The sequence below is a fragment of the Amphiprion ocellaris genome, chromosome 11 (assembly GCF_022539595.1).
Source record: "Amphiprion ocellaris isolate individual 3 ecotype Okinawa chromosome 11, ASM2253959v1, whole genome shotgun sequence".
NCBI classification, from domain to species: Eukaryota; Metazoa; Chordata; class Actinopteri; family Pomacentridae; genus Amphiprion; species Amphiprion ocellaris.
The window spans coordinates 22,311,382-22,332,616 of record NC_072776.1 but is presented as its reverse complement, the minus strand read 5'-3'; the positions used below and the strand labels follow the sequence as shown (position 1 = coordinate 22,332,616).

The window sequence follows — 21,235 nt, the reverse complement described above, 5'->3', positions numbered from 1 at the left end:
GTTCTTCCTTTACTCAGACCAGTGGATGAGAAAAAGATCTCCAGTGAGTCTTTCTCAGTCAAGCAGAGTTAAAGAGGACGAAGTAGTTTTTTCCCCTCACTTTCTATAATCCCACATTGTTGACTACAAGATCATAAATGCAGCTCCTGGATCAGTTTAGCACCAGAGGGCGCTATGGAACCTCTGAGGAGGTTCAAAACAGAACTACTGTACCAACGTACTACTCAACATGGAACACTGGATGGTACTACTGAGCAATACGAGATGTATTTAATTAGTAAAAACTCTCCAATTTCACCCCTGATGGACCATCAGAAATCTGCTGAATCAAGACTCTGAAACTAATAAATGCATGTATCCTTGTTAGATTGACAGAAAAGCATGTAGAATACTGCTCTCTGGAGTATCCATGTTGTTCCCACTGACAAAGTCTCTTAGCAATAAAGCTGTAACAGTTCACTGATTAGCTGTCAACTGTTAAAAATTACTGATCAGTTATTTTTTAGGATTAATTAGTCAGTAGAACATCTTTGGCTTCAGGAAATAGGACATTTTTCAAAACAACAACAACTAATTGATTACCCGAGAAAATAATGGAGAGATAAATTGACAATGAAAAATAATCATTAGTTTGAGGCCTACTGACCAATGTTGTTAATTGCAAATCAGCGTACTTTGTGTTTTTGGAGCAGCATTACTGATTTTATGTTGTTGCACAAAACACTTTGCATTAGGCCTGAATAATTAACTGAATTAAAATCAAAGTCACAGCTCGAAATGACATAAACAACAAATCACAAAGGCTGTGATTTGGATGTGCATTTAAAGACAAATCTGTGACTCTTTTTTAAGTTATTATACCAACAGACTGAATTGTTCATGTTTTGTTTCAGAAATATCACTTTCTGTTTTCTATTTTTAATTAAGTGGCATTATTTTTTGTTGAAATCCGGTTTCACGTTGACATGAAAGAGTCTTTTTGTGTCAGTTCTTGTAAAAAAAAAAAAAAAAAAAAAAAACAAGCATTTTTCGATCTCAAATTTAGGGCTGTTGAAGTAGAAAGTAGCATACAGTTAAAATATTCGAGCACAAGTCACTTGAAATTGCATTTAAGCACTGCAATTGAGTATACATTTACTTAGTTACTTTACACCACGCCCTCTGGTATTTCAGATGTTTCCCTGATAGCTGTATTACTTTTACTTCCCTGATAAAATAGTTCTGTGGTGTTTGGTACTGGGATGTTAGATCCTGGGGTCAAAATAAAATCAGGCCTGAAGCAGCTCCTGGGTCAAAATGCAACAGACAACATGTGAATAAATGTGAAGTCAACTGGAAGAAGATTCATGACAAGAGTGACTTCTAGTCTTTATTCAGGCAGGTGATCAGAATATATGTGACAGAACTTCTGCATTCGAGAATTCCATCGTTTCCATGGTGCACCATGTGGCATTTTTTGATGCATCCAGGGAGCTTATATAAAGGCTGCAACATTCTGAAATGTCAGAAAACAACTTTTTCACCTGCTCTTGGACTCGGATCGACCTGTTCGAAGATCAGCGACGGAAAGCAAAAACTTGAAGACAAACTTTTGGAAAGCAAAGACCTGAAGAGGAAACTTTGGAGAACGAACCACCTGAGGAGGAAACCTTTGGAAACCAAAGACCTGAAGAGGAAACTTCGGAGGAGGAAGACCTGAAGAGGAAACCTTCGGCCAAAGAACACCTGAAGAAGAAGACATTTGTAAACCGACTCTTGTTGGATCCTTGAATCAAGGCTACTTGAAGACCTGGAAATGGACTTCAGACTCGTGGACATCGAGGGACCTGTGGGAGCTGCCCCGGAGGTGCACCGTGACGCTGCTGGTAAGATTATTATTATTATCAGATTATTATTAAAGTAGCTTTTTAGTGATGGAATTATGTGATTTGTCCCTCTGAAATCTTTAATACTGTGTCAGTGTCGTAATCAGTGTGACAGATTGAGTGATTAACAGTTATTGGGTGATTTTTTTTCCGTGTAAAATGATTATTTAATTGTAAAATTGTATTCATTTTTTCGGGAGAGGGTTAATCTAATTTATTAATCTTTGGCGTCATGATTCTGAAACTCTGTTATTTTGGTTTAAGAGCATCACAGTTGCTAAAAATTCACATGAATATTTTGTAAAAGAAAAAAATTCTCTTACGTAGTTATAACAGACTGCAAATGCGCTACCGTCTCCATTCAGTCACATCAAATAAACTCATACATGTGGAGAATAAGTTGTTCTAATCGACTAGTTTGGTAGTTTTTTGTGCTATTTTACTTGTAATGGATCTTTGTTGCTGGTTGGTTTATTTGGCCAATCAGAATTCAAAACACAAGTAGAAAGAGTCGTGCGTAAATGCGCGCAGAGGAGCCATAAGTGGATCTCAGGACTTGTAGTTTGCGGTTGTAGTTTCGAGGTTGGTTGAAAACTGTCAGCATGAGAGTTAAGAAATGACAAAGTGAATTACTTTGGTTTCTACTGCTGATGTGACTAATTATCTGATGTACACAGACTAATATAGATGCAGTTAACATGCTACTTATCTGAGTGAGGACTCTTAAAAACATTCAAGGAGAACAGATGTTGCTGTTTTTGAGGAGAAAAATTCACTCACAGGAAAACATTCAGTTTATTTCGGATTTCATGAATGTGTGATAATGAACTGAACCAGCTGCACTAATAATAATTAGTAATACAATGTGACTTCATTGTTGCCTGTTGCCATGTTTTGGTTGTAACAGTAGTGATTAGAGAGGCAAAGTACTGCCTTTTGTTGTGTTGTGTTGTTCTGTGACATGTTCTGTGTTGGGTTGTATTGTGTTGTACTGCACATTGTGTTGTATTGAATTATATTGTGTATCATCGTGCTATAATGTGGTTTGTTATGCAGTATTGTGTTGTGTTCTGTGTTGTGTTGTGCTCTGTTACACTGTACTATGTTGTGCTATCTGTCCTGTGTTATTCAGAATTGTGTTGTACTGCATAGTGTCGTATTGTACTATGTTGTTTTGTAGTGTGTTGTGCTGTCCTGCTTTGTGTTGTACCGTGTTGGGTTGTGCTGCATTGTGCTGTGCTGTATTGTACTGCTTTCAGTTGTATATCATTGTCTTGGGGAGTTATTTGTGTTGCCCCATGTTGTACTTTGTTGTTTTGTTGTATGTTGTGTAGTATTTTGCTGTTTTGTGTTGCACTGTGTTGTGTTGAGTTGTGTTGTACTTTACTCTGCTGTGATGTGTTGTACTGTGGTGTGTTGTGTTTACTTTGTTGTGTTGAAGTGTGTGTTTACCATCACCATAACTGATTTAATGAGCAATTTCCAGTTCTGCTGTAGTGGTTGTGTGAACTTAGACTTGCATGGTTTAATCTCTGAGACAAACAAATGTAGCTGAGCTTGGTCCTGATTTGGTCCTGATATCTAACGATGCTAGAAGTACTAACATGACCTTATTTCCTCTCAGGGTTTGTGGACTACGTCGTGGAGCGTCCCGCCAACGGCCTCCCGGAGCTCATCTGGATCATTGATGATGACGACCGTGTCGTCGTCTTCAATGATTCGGATGAGTCTTCCGAGGAAGAAGACTCGGAAGACGACTGGAGCACCAGCGAAGACTCCGGCTACGGCAGCCTGGACGAGGATGAAGAAGACCCGGAGGACGGCCAAGAAGAGGACATCCGACCTCGCTCCCCCCTGGTCCAGCGGCTCCCCCCTCCTGCTGGTGCTCCAGTCATCGCTGCTCCCGCTGCTCCCCCACAGGAGGACCTTGCTCTCCACATCATCTCCTTCCCAAAGAGGCCCTGGGAGGAGAGCGATGTGGAGGCACAGGTAGGTACGAAGAGGCAGCGGACCAGTGAAGAGGACAACCAGCAGCCAGGACCATCTACATCCGGTGCCACAAACCACAGCGCGTCCGGTCCCTCCACGTCAGGCCTGAGCTCCTCTGTGACCAGTGGAAACTGGTTCAGGCCTTTTTGGAGTCCAGATGATAGTGACTCCGATTAGTCCTGAAACTGGTGGAAGCTCTGAGCAGAGAAGTTCCAGCTGACAGGCAGCTCCCACTTCTTACTGCAGGGATTGGAAAAAAAAAAAAAAAACAAGAAAAAAAAAAGAAAAAAGAAAAAAAAAAAAAAAAAAAACCATCAAGATCCCTGCACCTAATAGTAAAAATCCTCCTTCACATGTCTTAGCGTCATCAGATAATGTGGGAGGAACGGTAGGTATGAGCACCTGACAAATACAGGTGTGTTTGTTCTTCTTTATCGGAGGTAAGTATAATTACAATCGCACATATTTTCATTTTCAAGTATTATCCATGTTACTAACGTTATTTCTTTCATGTCGCTGCTTTCATCAAATTAAGGTAAGTTTTTACTTCAAATGAAGCACTTATTAAGGATTTAATATCTGTTCCTGATCATTTATAATTGAAGCATTTTACTGACATTTGTACTTTCTGTTTTGTTTCATCATCCATCATCCAGGAGTTCTCTGAACAGAGCTCCTGGATGATGGACAGAGAAGACCGGACCGACCAGACCAGAAGGATGGATGACCAGGAACCAACTGGAGAGAGGAGGAGTGTTTTCAGTCAGCTGACTAAGTGAGTCCTCACAAGACTACAAAAGTACCAACAGGGACATAAAGTGGTGATGGGCTGAAGTTACCTTTCTGTATGTTGATGTGAACTGATGGAGACTGGAACTGTCCTACACCTATATCAGTTATTTATTGATGGTTTCATGTCTATTAAAGAAGCACTAATAATTCTTAGAGGTTTAATCCAACAGTTCAGCAGTTACCAGAGAGTCAAAGGTTGATTTTTGTGTCCTGTTTTTCTGTTTCCCAGGTCAGCGCTCCACTTCAGACGCCCCTGCCTCCAACAGCACCCTCTCCAGCCACTGAGGGGCGTCCTGACTCTGCCTGCACAGAACTAGTTTTCATCATGTGCTGGTTCTGTGCTGGTGGGTTTAGGAAGCTCCTCACAAAGCAACAAATGAAGACAGAAGAAGCTGCCACCTGTTTGTCTCTGAGCTCAGACAGCGAGACAGAGAAGATGATGTTTACTGCTTAGGAAGAAACATCACAAGTAGTTAGCTTTGTTCATGTTTATTGTAAAAAAATGTATGAATATTTTTGCTATGATCCAACATAACATGACATGAGAACTTAGAAGATAAACATTGTCTAAAGTAAGATTTATTAGTTTAATGAAAATGTTAAAAAAAAAAACAACTTCAATGTAATGTAAAAAAAAATGTGTTAAGTGTCTAATGTAGCAAATTTTAGATAAAGTTTCAAATTATTTTTTGATAGGATCCAAATTTATTAGCCTGACATCAATAATTGTTAATGTAAAAATTAAAAAACTGTTATTGTTTATTCTAACACATTTAGGTTCATCTTTACAAACCATTTTTATGATGAAATTTTATGAACATGACATTAGAACTCTTTACATATTTACTTTGTTTATTGTTATATTTAAAATTGTTGATGTTTGCTGCAAATAAAATTTAAAGCTATGCTTTTAACATTTTTGATATTGTCATAATTATTAGCATAACATCAAAACTTATGATATAAATATTGTAAAAATATAACAGCTGTTTTTAACTGTTTATAATGATGAGAACTTCTTTGAAATACTGTCAATAGTGGATGTTTTATTGTAAAAAAGTTGTTCTTTTAAAAATGTGTATTGAAAATAAAAGTCGCCTTTAGTAACATTTTGTTTTGATCTTACTGTATTAATGTGACCAATACTTGTTTAATAAATATTATAAAAAGTAAGATTTACTTCGGTGATTTTTTTGTAAAAAGTGACTGAGATATTTCAGTTTTGATGTTTAATAAATGTGCAAAAATCTCTATAAAGAAGTTTTACTCTTTGTCATTCTGTCATTTTGGGTTATTGATGATAGATTGATGGAGAAAACTTGTATTCATTTAGAATAAAACAAAATGTTTGTTTGAAGGGTCTGAATACTTTCCAAAGCGACTCCATAATTGTGTTGTTCATGTTTCTCACTCTTTGGTTACAACTTGACTGGTTTATTGTTAAGTCAGATAATTGGAGTGTTTTCTGTGAGATCGTTCATCTTCACTGATGGTGGATCAACGTGGAGCTTCTTCAACACTGAACCAGACACACAAGAGTCACGTGTGTTTTAACAATCAGCTGCACTGAGATATTTTATAGGAAGAAGCAGTTTGATGACGTTTTTAAATGATGTGAACACAGTTAAAAATTCTTCACAGAGTTCAGAATATGATGTATTCTGTGTATATCTGAATGTCTTTCTAAACATTCTTGGACAGTTCAAATCATGGCATTACATCATATTATTGATTGAGGCTTAAAAACCAACAGCTTCTCTGGAATTCAAATTATAGATTAAACCAAGTGGTAAGATACTTTGTGAATTGTGGTCTGGTCTTTACTACAGCTCCTGAAAGGACACTCTCAGTTGTATGACTAACTGGAACAAGATATAAAAAATAATAATCCAGATGTTCTGTTTTAACAAACACCTCTGTCTGAGCTGACGTTGTTGTGAATCTCCGCTGTGTGTCAACTAAGTTCTTCCTTGGGGAACAGATCATAGATGGACCTGATGACTCAACAAACAGCAGCAGCTACTTAAAACTACTGGACACACTGGAGGAGTATTTGAGTTCACCAGTCAAACATTCTCTCTCTTAGTTCTTGTTAGCAGCTAAATGCTTCAGAGGTGAGACGTGTAACACTAAAAACATCTGAAAACATCACAACAGAGAAGTGGCAGGTCTGACGGCTCAACAAGGAAACAATGAAGCTTTAAGGGTGAGAGCGGCTGCAAATTCAGATGAGATTTACACTGAGTGAAACGAAAATGAAGCCAAATTCTCTGGTAATAGACTTCTGTTAACTACATCAAAAAGAGTTCTGAATGAACAAGTTAACAAAAACATCTTTAATATAAATAACACTGACACGTCACAGCAGTGCTCTGCAACCAGAACTGTTTATCTCAGTCTAAGTTGACATGGTCCTGACTCAGAAGGTGATTTCAGTTCACATTTTCCCATCATTAATGTATCTCTGATATAGAAGTGGACCCACTCTGCTCTGTTTCTGGAGATTCTCCACAAGAGGCTGCTTTGTTCTGCTTCAACTAAAGTACACTGTAAAATACAGACAGTCCACTGCGGTGTCACTTTACACTCCCGTCTGTTTTCACAGCAATCCTCCATGTGCAGGTCAATATTCACAGAAGTGACTTTCTCACACCGTGACTCTTCATTCTTGTGCACCAAATAAGTTCTTGTCCACAGAATCACTTCTTAGTGGTTCACCGTAAATAATATTCAATTGCTGCAGAAAAAGCAGCAAAGCCTCCACATCCCAGGACTCCAGCCTTCAGTCCAGTTTCAAAACAGAAACACAAGAGATGTGAGGACAACAGAAACACGTCTTTCAGTTTGAACCATCAAAGCAAATAAAGCAGGTTACATACCTTGAAACCTGACGGCTCCACCAGTCACACAGCTGCTGTACATGGAGTTCTTCCAGTCAGAAACACCTCTGTGCTGCAAATACAGAACAGGTACAAAGAGATCTTACAACTGTGAACTTCAAGCAGATAAAAAAAAAAAAACTATGAAGCAATCTGGGTAGAAGTACTTGTTAGAATATTGTTAAATGTGTTTTTTTCCCAATGTTACTTTGAAAACCAAACACAGTTGAACACAAGAGGGTGCTATGGGATGTCTGAGGAGGTTAAAAACAGAACTACTGTACCATCATACAACTCAACATGGAACACTGGTATGGAGGACTAAAAATGCCAAAGTTAAATAAATACATCATTAAATAATTAATTAAATATGTCATTAATTAATTAAAGTTGGAATTAAATATATAAATGTGTTATTAAATATGTCATTAATTCATTAAAATGCCAGTTCATTTTAGAGAGAATGCTGTTTATGGTGAAAAAAAATTACTGTACATGTCCATTGGAATACTGACTATTGTACAGGTGTTTAGGAATGGCTCAGCTGTTTATTAGAGTGATGGCAGTGGGGAAGAAACCATTTTTGTGTCTGGTGATTTTTGTGTACAGGGATCTGTAGCGCGGGCTGCACAGTGGTGTAGTGGTTAGCACTTTCACCTTGCAGCGAGAAGATCCCTGGTTCGCATCCCGGCTTTCCCGGGATCTTTCTGCATGGAGTTTGCATGTTCTCCCTGTGCATGCGTGGGTTTTCTCCGGGTACTCCGGCTTCCTCCCACAGTCCAAAAATATGCTGAGGTTAATTGATTATTCTAAATTGCCCGTAGGTGTGAATGTGAGAGTGATTGTTTGTCTCTGTATGTAGCCCTGCAACAGACTGGTGACCTGTCTAGGGTGTCCCCTGCCTTCGCCCGAGTCAGCTGGGATGGGCTCCAGCCCCAGCCCCCCCCCCCCCCACCCTAATGAGGATTAAGCGGTGTCTAGATAATGGATGGATGTATCTGTAGCGCCTGCCAGAGGGGAGGAGGGGAAACAGTTTATGTCCAGGGTGAGTGGGGTCTCTGATGATGTTTTCTGCAGTCTGTACTATAGGCTTTAGTCTGTTTCTGTCCTGCTGTGTGGCTGATCCAGAGGTGCACAGGACAGATTGGATGACTGCAGTGTAGAACTGGATCAACAGCTCCTGCAGCAGGCCATGTCTCCTCAGCTGTCGTAGGAAATACATCCTCTGCTGAGCCTTTTTCAGGATGGAGTGGATGTTCGTCTCCCACTGCAGGTCCTGAGAGATTGTAGTCCCCAGGAGCTTGAAGGACTCCACAGCTATCTATGATGTGATGTGTTTAGCCACCCGTCCATCCATTTTCAATTATGATCATGTCTTTGATAGTTTTACTTTAATAAACTTCTGGCATTCTTCACTTTAACCAAAGCACAAACAGTACCTCCTCCACCACAACTAAAAACAACTTCATTTCATCTTGTGCACATTTTGGAGTTGCCAAGAACAGCTGTGTTTTCTTATTCCTATGTATATTTTCATCCAGTCATTCAGTTTCACAGTTACCTAGTGACTATAAGAAGAATGGTTGCAATACTACATTGCGCCAGAAAGTAAATTAATTAGAGTGACTTACTTGTTAAGTCAATGGAAAAAAATGCAGCTGCGTGTGTTCTGTTTATGTGTCACTGTAGTTACATGTAGCTTTCATCAGGCGTTCTTGAGCTGGCATGCTGCACAGTTTGCATTTACACCTGACTGAATTCTTGGTCATTGGTCTCGTTGTTCTGATCATGCTTGCAGGCATTTACACCTGTAGTAATAATAATAATGCGAAAATCAACCATGGTCTCTGTTTACCGTGTCTTACAGGTGATAAGACGTTGCTGTTACGTGCTGGAGGTTGATGTTGACAGGGTCGGTGTCCGAGCTGGTACTGGTGCTGAAGCTGGTGCTGGAGAGGAGCCGCTGCTGGTGGTGGAGAGGAGGCAGGGGAGCTGGGGGTTCCATGATGGAGGTGGAGTAGGCTTCGCACGTGGACAGGATTCTTGAACAGATTTGTGCTCCACAAATTTGGCTTCGGAGAATCATTTATCCAGTGGGTATCAGCTCTGTACAACTCACCCAAGGCTACAGTCACCACTAATGGGATCACTTCACAAAGCTTCAGTCTGCAAAGGGGAACGAGACAGGGATGCCCACTCTCTCCCTTATTGTTTGCGATCTTTATCGAACCATTAGCAACAGCTGTACGTCAGAACACCGATATCAAAGGTATCTGTGCTCTGGAGTCTGAACATAAAATTAACCTATACGCAGATGACATTTTACTTTATCTACAAGAACCCAAAACTTCAGTAAAGGAAGTATTTAACCTCATCACAACCTTCTCGCGTCTTTCAGACTACTCCGTCAACTGGTCAAAATCAATTATATTACCTTTAACAGAAAACTCGTGGAAGCCCGCAGCCCAAAACTCGCATTATTCTTTTCCTACTGGCAACATCAGATATCTGGGCATAAATATTTCCTCCAAACTCTCAGAATTAGTTCACCTGAACTTCACTCCACTTTTGGACAAAGTCTGTGATGATCTGAGGCGTTGGAACAACCTCCCCATCTCCCTTTTGGGACGAATAGCTACAGTCAAAATGAAAATATTACCTAAAATCAACTATCTTTTCTCCATGATTCCATTTAAACCCACATCAAAGTGGTTCCAATCATTAGACTCCGCTATTGGTAAATTCTACTCAAAGAATAAAAAGGCTAAAATCAGTTTGACTACCCTCCAGAAGAATAAATCCGAAGGGGGACTGGAGGCTCCCAACTTCATGTATTATTATTTATCCAACCAAATACAATATCTCACCAAATGGATACATCCTCATGAAGAATATAACTCCTGGCTGGAACTAGAACAGTTAGATTGTAACCAGATCAAAATCTCTGACCTTCCCTTTATCACTTCTGCCCTTAAACATCACTCCTGCTTCAAGAACCCTATGATCGCTTCCACCTTGTCTGCTTGGTGGAAAGCACTGGAAACCACAGGCTCCCAATTAAACCCAGTATACTCTCCCCAATCTGGCACAACCCTGATTTTGCAAACAACAAAATAGCTCTTTATTTCAGCACATGGGCAGAGAGAGGAGTCACTCACCTCCATCACCTTCTGGATGATAACACATTTAGGACATATATAAACTTATTCCAAACATTTGAAATAAGAAATGGAAATTTTCTTCAGTACCTACAGGTAAAGAAGACTATTACAAGTAGAATTCCATCGCTTCAGACTACTTTACAGCCAACGGATTTACAGCCACCTGAATTTGTCGACTACATTGTGAAACTCTCTCCAAGAAATAAGAAGAATCTCTCAAAAATGTATGGTTTACTCTCAAAGACACACTCTATACACCTACCAACTCAAAAATGGGAAAAAGACATATCCAAATCTTTTGACTCTGATTTTTGGACCCAAATCTGTGAAAACACATTTAAAATGACTAAAAACACCAACTTACAATTGATCCAATTTAAGGTGCTTCACAGAACGCATATAACGCAATATAAACTGTATAAAATGGGCTTCTCACGCTCAGACACATGTACGCAATGCACCCAAAACATGACTGACACTTACTTTCACGCTCTGTGGCTTTGTACACCCGTCTATCAATTCTGGGTAACAATCACGCAGAAACTCTCCAATATTTTGGACTGCGGGATTCCACATTCCCCGAACGTTTGCCTAATTGGTGATCTAACGCAAACAGCCCTTCCAGACATTCATATCCAACCCACACTTGCAGCTATCGCCATTGCCAAAAAGACAATTTTAGTTAACTGGAAAGATAAGAAAGCCCTCAACATCACCCATTGGCTGAACCTCCTCACAGAACACATTTCACTAGAGAGAATATCTGCTATCAGAAAAAACCATTTGGACTCCTTCAAAGAAAAATGGTCTCCATTTATTAAATCAATAAATATTAATCTATAGCCTCCGCTTGTATGTGGGCGTATGCCATTTCCCTCATAAAATTGTAATTATTATTCTGTCTGTGTGTATGGTCTGACTTCTCTCTGCTTTATTTCAGTTTATTAATCCTCTACCTTTTTAAGTAGGATGGCACCATGGACTTCAAGGCTGTGTGCATACACTGGTGGTGTCCCTTCCCTATTGCTCTTGGGGTTGCTCTCTGGCTCTGCGGGGCCTGCGTGGCTCGGGCCCCTCTGCCTGGGGGTGGGTGTCCCCGGTGTCTCTCCCTTTGAGTCCTGGGTCTGCTGGGTTTGTGCGCTCTCCTGGGGCCTTGGGGGTGGCGGCGGCTGGTCTCTTCTGGGGCGCCCTGGCTGGCCCTGGGGTTTGGGGTGGGTCGGCCCTCCGGTCGCTCCCCTGTCCTTTCCTGCTCTGCTTCCCTCCTCCTCCCTCCTCTCCTGCCTGGCCGCTCGTCCTCGTCCCTCTCCCTCCCCTGGGGGGGCTGGGGGCCCTCCGCTGCCTGGGGGTCTGGCATGGGGGCCGGGTGGTCTCTCTGGGGGGGTGGCTCTGGCTCATCCGGGCACAGGCCTTGGTACTTGCCTGTGTGCCGCCACTGGAGATAAATTTCTGCTGGCTGGGGGCTTCTGTCCGGGCCCGGTGCTGTCCTGGGGAGTAGTGGGGTGGGTGGGGTCTCGGTGGTGCTGCGGGGTGGGCGCCCTGCATCCTGGACGTGCCGGCTCCGGGGTGGGCGTGGGGGCTCATGGCCCTTGCTTCCTAGTGGTGCGGCCTGGTCCTCCCTCCGGGGCGGGGTGCTGCATGCGGCTGGCCCGTGGTGGGGCTGTGGCGCCTACCGGGGCGCTGCTCTAGCGCTGCGACTTCTGGGGGTTTCGGTGCTGGCCGGGCCGGTCGGGTTCGTGTGGGCTCACCTTGGCCTCTTGCCTCTGGGCTCTGGGGGCCCTCTGCATCAGTACCGGTGGTCTTACTACCTGTCTCCCCCGCTGCTCTCTCCTCATGGGCCGGATCCACACCAGACTGCCTCTTACTGTGCACTTCACACACTCCACACGTCACTGTATATAGTTAGTCTTAGGCACATATAGGGACACAACAGCTAGGGCCCCGAGAGCAGGTGGGGGCAGGAATGATGGGCTCTGTGGTGGGGCGGATGGCAGGGCTCTACGGCCTTGTCTCTTCCCCATCACCCTCTTGCTTGCCTCCCCTGCTCTCTAATTTCTTTTTAATGCACCACATACACTCACACCTTGGGGGTAGGTCTGGGACGGCTCGGGGAACTTGGGCCAGGGTAGGCTGCAGAGTAGCCATCCTCTGTGGTCCTCTGGCCCGCCCCCTGGACGCCTCGCCCAGCCTCCCCACTTTTAATGCACCACATGACACTCAGGGTTACACTATCACGGTGCAGGGATAATGTCTCCAGTCTGGGATCGGGAGACATATTAACAGGGAGTAATGGGGGGATCTCACTAATATGGCCTCACTGGTGGGACCCGGCCCCCTTATAGCTATGGTGTGGCGGGGGTGGACCATCATCCGTGTTGCTGTGGCTGGGGGGTCCCCGGGACCTGGGGGCTGTGGTCGGGGGGGGTTCTCCTGCGTGCCCGACGGGTCCGGGCAGGTGCGATGGCTCTTGGTGGGCTGCGGGGGCTGGATTGGCCGTCCTGGTGGGCGCTGTGGCTGTACTGCGGGCTGGTGGCATGTGGTGGCTCTGTCCTGGTGGGTTGTCAGGGCGCATTGCGGGGAGTGGGGGCCCTGGGTGTACTGCGCTCACCTGGGGCCTGGTGCGGGGGGTATGCGGGGTGCCTCCCTGTCGGCGTCGCCGGGCCCCACCACACTGTCCATTTTTACCCTCTGGACTCACATCGGGTCCCGGCTCCGATTTCCTCTGGCCGGCTCCCGGTGTGGCCTGCCTTGTGATGGGCTGGTTGCCATCCCTTCGGTGGGCCGCTCGGCCCCTGTGTCTGGCTTCCTGGCTGTGTGGGGCCGTTGGCCCCCTCGGGGGAGGGGGAGGGGGTGGGGGTGGGCGGGTCGGGTGGTGGGGTGGGGGGTTTGGTGGGGACTGGGGTGGGGCGGGCCACCTGGGTCGGTCTGGGCGCGCAGGGGGTGTCAGTAGCTGCTCCCTCTTGTTCTCCGGGTTCGCGTCGTTCACGGTGGCCCCGGTGGCTCTCTGGGGGTGCCGCCCTGTGGCTCCTACGGCCCGGGGGGAGGGATGCCCTGTTGACTTGGCCCTGCCTTGCCGTGACTGCTGTTCTGGGCTTCGGGGTTCTTCACACTTGCATGTTTGATCAGGTCTTGCCAGCTACTGCCGAGTCCCATTTCAGCGATTGATGGGTCCCGCCAGAATGTGCTGAGAATTTCTCCAGTCTCTACCCTAAACTCATTCTCTCTCGCACTAGTATCCTTTTCTGGCCTATTCTATTCTATTCTATACTATCAAGACACCCACAATTATGGTGCTCAGTACCATTTGTTCATTTATTATTGAATCTCTTTTTCTTTTGTGTTGGTTTGGTTTTCTTTTCTTTTTTCAAATTTTTATTTATTTATTTTATTTTTTTTTATTGATGGGCAATTAGTAGTTGGGCATAACACACCACCTTACACTCTTTAATTGCAATAGCAACGCCTGTTATTTTCTATCCCTGTTCATCCTGTTCGTCCTGTTCGTCCTGTCCAGTCTTTGTTTCCCCCACACATCACTGAGGTGTAGCACTGCCCCCCCTGGCTCATAATAGGGAATTCTAATAAAGAATATCTGCTTAGCTTTCAGGGAGGGCCGGTGATGGTCACACACATGCACTAAATATTAAAATATTTGGCTGCAAGACTAAAATATGCATCAATCTCATATAATGTTGACTCCCCTTTTGTGGAGTTAAACAATGAGAACAAATGCAGACAAAAAAAAAAAGAAAAAAAAAAAAAAAAAAAAAAAAAAAAAAAAAAGGATTCTTGAACAGAAATAAACACTCACCCTAAGTACACGAAAAACACGACATTGTAACCTGTGGAAAAAAAAAATAAACCTGTACGACCACTAGCTTAGTTCTTCATGCTGACTGAAGTATTAGCTTCTGAGAGCTAAACGTTAGAAACAGCAGCACGAAATACAAGCAGAGCGCGGAGTTAGTGCTGATGGCTAACTAGCTAGCACTGACGGCTAACTAGCTAGCGCTGATGGCTAACTAGCTAGCGGTGACGGCTAACTAGCTAGCTTATTGTCTGCTACAGGAGACAACAACGTTACTTTCTAAATATACTTGTTTGCTTAAAGGGAGCTTGCCACCAATGGGATAAATGATGTAAAAGTTTCTTGAAGTTACAAAACACTCACCGTTGTCGAACGTCTCCAATAATGCAGCGGCTGAGTCTCCCTCCTGTTGCTCGAGGGTGTGGTGCCAGAAATAGCTTCCGTTAAACCTCTTCCAACACCTCCTGGTTGACCCACGCCGGCCGTTGTGGTCCTTGGTGGACCGATAGTCACTTTTGAGCTTTTTCAGCTTCTCCCTACACTGCTTTGTCCTCTTTCTATACAGACTACTGTATCCGTGGGCGGCCATCCGCTCAGAGACCTCCTGATAAACTTTCTCCAGCTCCCTCTGTATTCGTTGGTCCGCCACCAAAGACAGAAAAGTCTTGACCACTTCATTCACCCACGGTACAGGTCTGGCTGTCATACTAAAATTTTGAAGAACAGAGAGTTCCATGAAAACCAATGCACACCGTAGCTGTTTACAGTTTTTTTTTTTGCTGTTTTCGTGCTGGAGTCGCTCTTTTGTGTCGTCACTCCCTGTCCAATCAGTGGCCTGCACTCCTGTCCAATCAGTGGCCTGCACTATGTAGACGTCACATCTGGCTCACTTCAAATCGTGCCTGGTGCCAGGCACTAATCTATATGGAAACGCTCGCAAAGAAAGACGAGCCGAGCCGTGCCGTGCCGCGCCGAGTAGGTCCTAAAGGAAAAGCCCTTGACGCTCCGAGCATCGCTGCAATTTGACAGGCTGGTAATCCACAAAGAACGTGATGTTCCAGAGCTTCCCTCGGTATGTCAAACGCCAAACGCCCTGGTCCCTGTGTGTGCTCCTGTTGCGCCCTGGTACCAGAAAAGCGGCGGAGTACTTCTAAATTTGCAGTCACTCTACGGTCAACATCTGGTCGGAAAGTGCGGAAATAACTCCAACAACTTCAATAAATTCCTGTGCTTTACACGCTACATGCTCTGCAAGGTCTAAAATATCTCTCACCAACTCTCAAGAAAGTTCACAGCGATCCTCCATCAACGCAGCTGCCATGTTTAGGAAGACTCCTTCTTCTACTTCCGGTTTCAAGGCGGACCAAAGCAGTGGATTAGACTAGATTCACGTTAGCCCCGCCCACCGACTTTGACGGGCGAGGTTGACAGATAAAATAAATCCATGATCCACAGCAACACAAGGACCTTGAAATAATTAACTAAATAGTGAAATAATAATGTGTTTTTTTTTACCTAAAATGAATTGGCATTTTAATGAATTAATGACATATTTAATAACACATTTCTGTATTTAATTTCAATTTTAATTAATTAATGACATATTTAATTCCAATTTTAATTAATTAATGACATATTTAATTAATTATTTAATGATGTGTTTATTTAATAACAATTTATGTATTTAATTCCAATTTTAATTAATTAATGACATATTTAATTCCAATTTTAATTAATGACATATTTAATTAATTATTTAATGGTGTATTTATTTAATAACACATTTATGTATTTAATTCCAATTTTAATTAATTAATGACATATTTAATTCCAATTTTAATTAATTAATGACATATTTAATTAATTATTTAATGGTGTATTTATTTATTTATTAATTTTGGCACTTTTAGTCCTCCATACAATTGGCCTGCTGTACATTACAATTGCTTTTAAGCACAGTACATGAGCCGATTGGATGTATCTGTGTGGTGTGATTATTCTACAGGTTGACTACATTCAGTGCAGTCTCTCCCTCTCTATCTCTCTCCGTACAGGACGTGTCTTGAGTCACCGCCCACTCTGGCATTTTCCCACATTAATATGCAGTGTATATACTGTATGTTATCAACAGCCAAAACTACATCTCAGGCGCTATGATCCTCTGGATAAATCCCTCCGCGCTGCAAGCAAGAGGAGTTACTCCACTGCAAACAACCAAACATTACGCCATCCTCCTGTAGGTTACGATTTTTTTCTCTCTCTCTTTTGGACTGACAGCAGTTGCATGCTCTGCCCAGTCAGATTTTGTGCATCTGTCGGGACTGCTGGGAGGACGTCGGCTCTGACTGCAGTGCATTGCGATGCAGAGAGGGGGAATAAGGATAGGATGGCTTTATGAGCTGCACGCTTGAAGCTCACAGCAGCAGCAGCAGCAGCAGCAGCAGCAGCGTCCTGTGCGGACAGAGTGCGGGGAGGCGGTGGCGGAGTTTATGCGCACGCCTCTGGACGCTGCCACCGAAGAGAACCGAGGTGCCTCTGCAGCGCCGCAGCTTTTCAGAGGGATACCGTCTCGATACGTGACTCCGAGCCCAAAGCTGCTCTGAATCTGAGAGGGAGGGGGGCCCCTTGCGCGGCACCCCGCCCGTCTCGCCTCATTTGGACTGCAGGGATAACGACCTAAACCGTGATATCCCCGCGCAGAAACCACCGAGCAGGTGTTAGTGGCAGCGCTGTCACCGTTTTCCTACATTCCGCACCTCTGCGCCAAAGGTAAGCTCAGCCACCCAGTGCGCCGTCAGGAATGGAGGGAGCGTGTAGGTGTTCATGGCTTCCAGCAGTGATGGGGATAATGATGATGATGATGGTGATGCTCAGAGCAGCTCAATCTGTCACTAAAGCACCGCGGCGTCGTCTTTTACGGATCGTGTTCTGCTTTTGTTGTTGTTTTTGCACTGAAGAGGATAATTGATCGATTTCGGCTTCATGCACGCGTCTTGTGAAAGAGATGCATAGAAAGAAAATGACGTAGGGAATTCCCACAGTAATCCAATAGCGCGCGATGACACCTGCACATTCCGCCAGTGCGGTCCCTGTTTGGCCTGCTCAGTCATGTGCGCAAAAACGGCCGTGCGCGTCTTCGGCAGCGCACAGATTGACTTGGAATGATTAAACTTGGAGACAAACTGTTATGTAACGTGATTTTGCTGACGTGATCTCGCCATAAACGGGGGTTACCTTCGCTTCTCTTTTGCTCTGAGATGTTGGAAGTGGCCTGTGTTTACATTGATGTGATCGGTTATCACTTCGCTCCCACTGGCAGAGCACACTGACATTTATTCATTATCAAATCATTTTGTGGTCATAATTGAGAGTGAGAGCTGTAGGGCCTGCAGTACTCTGCTAAACTCTCCTTTGAGGTCTATCAGTATCAATATATATATATATATTTTTTTTTGCCACTGTGATCTGCTTTCAAGGTAGGGTTTATGTGAAATCTGCAAAACTGCACACTTGCTCAGCTTTCTTATAAATATGATACATTAAACAAATCCGTTACCTGAGATGAACTGGAACAAGCAGAAAGACTATTTTGCATCTGCAAAAAACCCCCCGCAAATGTCCTCACTTGACAGAATTTGACAAGGGGTGAATGTTTGGTTTTGACAGCTGTCCAGTACAGCAGCTACAATGTAAGATGTGTCTAATAACTGATACTGAAATATACATGTGAACTTTTTAAGTTGCAGATGAAGCCATATGAGGGTTAGAGAAACCCCAGTGAGTCCAGTTGTACTTGCTAAACCCCTAAATTAAGAGATTTGGGTAAGAAAACTGCACAGTCACTACTCTCCAAACATGTACAAAACCTAGTTTGCTACTCATGTTTATGACAAGAACCGCTATTCTTTACCGTGTCACCAACATACTGTATCATAGTGCAGTGTGTTTTAAACGTCTATATGTGTCACAATAGTTTATTCATACAGCTACAGCACCCATTTGGGAACATAATAAAGGGTCCGTTCCGTTATTCTGTCACACATGTTATTATTTGTTGAAGCGCCTACAGACGACTAGCCCACCCACGCTGAATAGACTCCTAGAGAATTTTCTCCGATCTGTAAAAGCAGGACAACTTATCGTGTTATTGTTTTTCTGACTGTCGTTACTGATAAAATATGTGCTATTCTGGCCCTGTTGCCTCTATCTGTAGTCATCGCTCTGTGATCATGAGCTGTGTCCCACCCACAGCCACATCTAAGGGCTAAAGCCTAGCAACACTGAAGGATAAATGTTCAAAAGTTTCTTTAAATAAACTTGTAAAACATCTAAATAATATGACATCAACATTTTATCAGCAGGGTTTTAATTTTTAATGCAAATGTATCTCTGTTCTAAATATCAGTCACCTTAATTACTAGTCATTGGTATTGATATCAGCCCTGAAAAAACATCAGTGGACTCCTAATATGTTATCATTAGTAATGATAATGAGTAATGAGTGACTCGATGTCTGCACAGTCAGAGAAGTTATTGTCCAGAGCCTTTAAATAAGACTTTTTCCCCAGGCAGACATTTCCTCTTGTCTAAAACTGTTACGCACAGGTGCTAATAATTAACTTGATGATGGTAGTGTTGTATTGGAGTGTCCCAGTAGTGTGACAGTGAGCTGCATGCACAATATGTGGACTTTGAAACTGAAGTGGCTCAATAGAATTCAGCTTTTCATCACACTCCTCTGACATGCCAGAGTGACTTTCATGAAAAAAGGCAATTGTTAATATTGTGAAATTTTTTTGTCCGATGTTTTAGATCTATTGTGCAACGACTGTCTGACATCAGCTTCGTCACTTTGGCAGAAATCCTACCTTGTTTGCAAATTTGTGAAACTCTTAAAGCTAAATATTCTAGTATTTGATCCCCGTTTAAAAATAGATAGTTCATAGGCAAAATAGGCTGGATACTGGACCTCATATTTTCATTGGTTCATATAAGTATACCAACACACCAAGAGCTGCATTACAGCGTGCGTATAGACAGTGTTGGCACTTTTGTGCTTTGTAATAGTTTAGTGCTGACTGATTATTATTAATCAAAAATCCTTATTGTGTGTGATGATTTGGTGAGGCTTGACTGACCTTACAGTCTGTAAAGTGTTCTGTAGTAATAGATTTAATCACTGAGTCAGGTGTCATAAAGTCAAAGGGGCATAAGGCAGTATCAGCCTGCAGTGATGTCACCAACCACTTCACTGCTTAACCTACAGGTCATCATTTATCCAAGATGAACCTAACTCATTGACATCCAGGTTTATCCCTTTGTTTCCCTGCAGCAGTGTAAATGTTGTTAAATTATCTTATTACTATTTAAATCAGTACATCTATTGTGTATAAAATTACTCTGGCTCTTCATTGAAATGGAAAGTTGACATTGAGTGAAATATTCATTTATGTTATGTTCCCACTGCTCTGTTAAATGTGAAGTTTCTGCATGTCCAAGTGATGCTCTTGGGAACTTTGGGATTTGTACTTGAATTTAAAATTAGGTTGGCTGCACAACATAAATTTGTAACGATGGAGTCTGTAGTCATTGTATGCCACATATGGATGCATCTTAAATATGAATATAAAACGGCCAGAATAAGCAATGGCCACAGTTTCAAAGAATGCCTCCAGCACATCCGTCTGTATACGATCTTTTTTATGGCTTTCATAAATCCATACAACCCACATTCCCTTTTATAGTCAGGTCAGCATTTTAAAATCAGAGAAGGTGATATCAATCAGTCTTCTGGTGTAAACGGTGTTTTTGAATTGGCCGGGCCTGTCATGTAGGGATACCTCCTGAGGAGTGACTCATCCCAGACGTGTACTCCCAGGGCGATGTGTTTAGAAAAGTACCCTGAGCGGGGCGGAACTGCACTTTTTCTGGGAAGTGGGAACACTCTGGCACCAAAGCTGTAGCCTGTGTTCTTTCAGAGTGACTCACAGAGCTGCATCCTCCAGTGAGCCTTCACTGCAGTGAGTTGTAGTCATGTGGACCACCTCTAGGTTCACGTTGGAGCTCTGAGAGAGTGTATTTATCGCAGCACGTGTTTGCCTGTTCTCAGTCAGAAATATGTTTGTGTGAGCACGGAGAACAATATGCGAATGATTTTCTTGAGTGGCAGTTTATTTGTTTTTGTGTGTAAAACTTCTTTGTGCCGGTTGTGTCTTTTGTTCTTAACTTTATGTGTCAGTAAGGCACAATAAGACCTCAGTGCCACTCTGTGTGTGTGTGTGTGTGTGTGTGTGCGTGTGTGTGTGTGTGTGTGTGTGTGTGTGTGTGCCAGCTCCCCAAGGTGCCCGTTCTGTCAGGCTGTAAAGTGCTGCAGTCACCTCCACGGGGCCACAGAGGGGTCCCTGTGCTGACACCAACACACACATAGGAGAGGAACAGACAGGAGAGTGTGAGAGGTGGAGGAATCCCTTCACTGACATCACTGCACCTACAGCTCACTACACATATCCAGATGGCAAAAACACCAGGGGTTGACATAAATCGTTAGTTTCATTTTTTGATTCATCTCAGTGTCCGATTTAGCGAAGAGTTTTCTTTCACAGAGTGTTTTATCTGTTAAATTGGTGGAATATGTCCATTACAACCCCCTTCAACCCAAGATGATGCATAAAAATAGCCTCTTACGTCAAATTAACAGCCCAAAACACAATAGTATTCATTCCACACATCATGAAACAGTGAGAG

The 21,235-nt window shown here is 43.1% G+C and overlaps 1 protein-coding gene and 1 long non-coding RNA gene across 4 annotated transcripts in view; one reads left to right on the top strand and one right to left on the bottom strand.

Moving 5' to 3' along the window:
* Positions 1-6,967: 6,967 nt before the first annotated feature.
* On the bottom strand, positions 6,968-9,569 carry LOC129350090 (uncharacterized). The gene is made up of 3 exons (XR_008603318.1): positions 9,391-9,569; positions 7,526-7,598; positions 6,968-7,426 (listed from the first exon to the last, which is right to left on the bottom strand). It is a non-coding gene; the product is annotated as an uncharacterized LOC129350090 (long non-coding RNA).
* Positions 9,570-16,588: 7,019 nt separating this feature from the next.
* hecw2a (HECT, C2 and WW domain containing E3 ubiquitin protein ligase 2a) overlaps positions 16,589-21,235 on the top strand; it is a 48,727-nt gene continuing 44,080 nt past the window's right edge. For 2 of the 3 annotated variants that reach the window (XM_035944479.2, XM_035944478.2), the window contains exon 1: positions 16,589-17,260. The gene's annotated coding sequence lies outside the window, so the exon portion shown is untranslated. The remainder of the gene's footprint in view (positions 17,261-21,235) is intronic. The other variant, XM_023262331.3, reaches the window with a different exon arrangement.